The following is a 4,236-nucleotide window of genomic DNA, read 5'->3' as shown; positions in this document are numbered from 1 at the left end:
AAACTCTTCCAGATATCAGGAAATGGGGAAATGGTATTGTACAACACTGAACTGGAGAATTAGTGCAGGGCATCAGTTAATGACCGAAATGGTGCAATACACTAATATCTTCGAGACTTGCAACAAATTGATGAACAAAAGCACCAAATCAGGAAATCGGATAAATGCTCAGGGTTAGTGATGGAGATTAACTAAAGGAAAAAAACGGACTGTCCAGATTCAATTTTTATAACTTTAAAATCACACAACACCAGGTTATAGACCAACAGGTTTAATTGGAAGCACACTAGTTTTCGGAGCGACGCTCCTTTATCAGGTGATTAGATTAGATTACTTTACAGTGTGGAAACAGATCTTTGGAAGGAAACCGGAGCAAACCCACGCAGACACGGAGAGAACGTCAAACTCCACACAGACAGTCGCCTGAGGCGGGAATTGAACCCCGGTCTCTGGCGCTGCGAGGCAGCAGTGCTAACCACTGTGCCACCGTGCCACCCACGGAGGGCTCGATCGTAACACAGAATTTAAAGCAAATATTTGCATTGTGATGTAACTGAAATTATACATTGAAGAATTGATGGTCTGTTAAGCCTTTCATCTGTTGGAATACAGTGATAATTTCACTTCTTTCATGTGTAAATCACAAAACCGTTTTGTTTAAAGTTGCATTCTCGGGTTAGCTGTTAACAATGGTGATAGCTAGAAAATATGCCAGACAATATGCTATCAACATATTGTCGAGCTATCATCATTGTTAACAGCGAACCCGAGCATGCAACTTTAAAAAATAGGGTTTTGTGATTTACACATGAAAGAAGTGAAACTATCACTGTATTCTAACAGATGAAAGGCTTAACAGACAGTCAATCCTTCAATGTCTAATTTCAGTTACATCACACTGCAAAGTTTTGCTATAAATTCTGTGTTACGATCGAGCCCTCCACAATCACCTAATGAAGGAGATTCGCTCCGAAAGCTAGTGTGTTTCCAATTAAACCTGTTGAACTATAACCTGGTCTTGTGTGATTTTTAACTTTGTATACCCCAGTCCAACACTGGCATCTCCAAATCACAATTTTAATAAAGCTGTTATTGATGTATTATGATACAGTACTCTACAAATGGTAGAGTTGGTGTAGTTCACCACTGAAGGGGTAATTAGTGCAGGACTGGCAACTTGGAATTTGATGCAGGAAACGCCAAAAATAGACATTCCTGGAAGGGGACCACTAAATGGGAGAATTATTGCAGGGAAATTCTAAATGGAAGAGCCAGTTCACAGTGGAACTCAATTAGCGAAAAGGGGGCATGGTATCAGTGAATTGTAGTATTAGAGTAGGACACATCTAAATGGGAAATATGAGCTAGGACATCAGTATATGGGGGAATGAATGTCAGGCTGTCAGCAAGAGGAAAAATTGGTGGGTGTCAGTAAATGGGATAATTTCACGGTGCCATTCCATTAGAAAAATGTAATGAATTGCGAATTCATTACAGAATTGGTGCAGAACACGTCTATGTCGGAGAATAGTGGGAGAAAAACGGTGAAAAGAAGCAATTTTGCAAGCATCAATAAATTAGAGATTCGAGTCCTTCCACCACGAAATGAAAAAAACTTTTAGCAGGGCAGCCATACGTGGAAAAAGTGCATCAGGAAACAACTCAATGGTACAAATGATGGAGGACGTCAGTAATAGGAGAATTGGTGCCAGTGTCACTAAATTAGAGAATTGGTGCAGGAAGTGGGAGAAATGGTGCTGGATCATACTCAATGCAGCTGGAGGTGCAGTTGCTGACTGAAAGAGGGTTTCTGCAGGATTCTAAAATGGGACAATGGTGCACGGAAGTGAAGCTGCAATTGGGAAAATTGTTGTACGAACCACGGGAATGGAAAAAAAAAACTGTGCAATGGAAGGTTTACAGCGAATTGGAGTATGGTACCACTAACTCAGCGAGTCACAGTACGGCACCCCTCGCTAGGAGAATTTCGTTTGATTATCAATGCACCTGAGAATTGTTTCGGGTAACATTGAATGGGACAATTGGTGTGGGGTACTCACAACATAGAGCATGGAAACAGAGCATGTGTAATGGGAGAACACGGGCAGGGAATGAGTAGGTCAGAGGTATGTTATAAAGAGCAGGAAAGTGAAGATTCGATTCTGGCAACACTAAATGAATAGAATTTGACATGGCACGATTATGTGGAAGATGTATGCAAGGAAGCAACCAAATGGGAGACTTGGGACAAGACAATACTCAATGGGAGAGTTTGTGCAGTTCATCATGAAAGTCAGGATTTGTGCAGGTTTGCCAATTTGGAGATTTTATGCAGAAAAAAAACCAAAATTGGAGAACTCTGGCAGTGGACCACCACATGGGAGAATCATTGCAGAGAAATAGTTAATGGAAGAAATGGAGCAGAGTGGAACTAAATCAGAAAATATGTGAAAGGCACCTTTAAATGCGAAAATGAGCGTAGGGCACCCTAAAGTGGGATATCTGGACGAAGGCAACAGGAAATTAGGTTATTTGTATCGGGATATGAGGAAATGGGAGAATTATTATTCTGTGCAGAGACAAACAGGGGCATTTTTTACGCTCTGTGACCTTTCTCATATGGCTGACTCTGCACTGAGTTAAATTTACAGAAGCGTGTTTTAGCTTGTTTCATATTATTGAATTTCCTGCGAAATCGCACAGATCGTTCAAGTAATCTAAAGGTACGAAAATTAACGGGAACATCCATTGTGATTACACCCGAGTTTACCTCGATATATGGACGAAAAGCAGGGAACTAGATTTGTAGCTCGGGTGCTCGTTGTTGTGGTTCTGTTCGCCGAGCTGGAAGTTTTTGTTGCAAACGTTTCGCCCCCTGGCTCGGCGACATCATCAGTGCTTAGGAGCCTCCTGCGAAGCGCTTCTTTGATGTTTCCTCCTCTGTCCCTGCCCATTCCGGTTGTCAGTTTCAGCTGTCCGCTGTAGTGGTTGGTATATTGGGTCCAGGTCGATGTGTTTGTTGATGGAGTTTGTGGATGAATGCCATGTCTCTAGGAATTCCCTGGCTGTTCTCTGTCTGGCTTGCCCTATGATAGTAGTGTTGTCCCAGTCGAATTCATGTTGCTTGTTGTCTGCGTGTGTGGCTACTAAAGATAGCTGGTCGTGTCGTTTCGTGGCTAGTTGATGTTCATGTATCCGGATTGTTAGCTGTCTACCTGTTTGTCCTATACAGTGTTTAGTGCAGTCCTTGCATGGTATTTTGTACACTACATTCATCTTGCTCATGTTGGGTGTCGGGTCCTTCGTTCTGGTGAGTTGTTGTCTGAGCGTGGCTGTTGGTTTGTGTGCAGTTATGAGCCCGAGGGGTCGCAGTAGTCAGGCAGTCAGTTCCGAGATGCTCCTGATGTATGGTAGTGTGGCTAGTCCTTTTGGTTGTGGTATGTCCTCGTTCCGTGGTCTTTCTCTTTGGCATCTGCTGATGAAGTTGCGCGGGTATCCGTTTTTGGCAAATACCTTGTATAGGTGTTCCTCTTCTTCTTTTTGCAGTCCTGGTGTACTGCAGTGTGTTGTGGCCCTTTTGAATAGTGTCCTGATGCAGCTTCGTTTGTGTGTGTTGAGGTGGTTACTTTCATAGTTTAGGACTTGGTCTGTGTGTGTGGCTTTCCTGTATACTCTTGTAGTGAATTCTCCGTCTGGTGTTCTCTGTACCATCACGTCTAGGAATGGGAGTTGACTATCCTTTTCTTCTTCTCTCGTGAATCGGATTCCTGTGGGTGTGGCGTTGATGATCCCGTGTGTTTTTTCTATTTCCGTGTTTTTAATGATTACAAACGTGTCATCGACATATCTGACCCAGAGTTTGGGTTGAATTTGTGGTAGGACTGTTTGTTCTAACCTTTGCATAACTGCCTCTGCTATGAGTCCCGAGATTGGTGATCCCATGGGCGTTCCGTTGATTTGTTCGTATGTCTGGTTGTTGAATGTGAAGTGAGTTGTGAGGCACAAGTCCAGTAGTTTAAGTATGCCGTCTTTGTTGATAGGTTCAGCGTCCTGTTTTCTGTTCTATATGTCCAGTAGGTTGGCTATTGTTTCTCTGGCTAGGGTTTCTCTGCCAGACTACTGCGACCCCTAGGACTCATAACGGCACACAAACCAACAGCCACGCTCAGACAACAACTCACCAGAACGAAGGACCCGATACCCGACATGAGCAAGACGAATGTAATGTACAAAATA

This window comes from Chiloscyllium plagiosum, unplaced genomic scaffold, assembly GCF_037043375.1.
Source record: "Chiloscyllium plagiosum isolate Xiang-an unplaced genomic scaffold, Cpla_swu_hap1 HiC_scaffold_39, whole genome shotgun sequence".
Taxonomy (NCBI): Eukaryota; Metazoa; Chordata; class Chondrichthyes; order Orectolobiformes; family Hemiscylliidae; genus Chiloscyllium; species Chiloscyllium plagiosum.
This window is presented reverse-complemented; position numbering follows the sequence as displayed.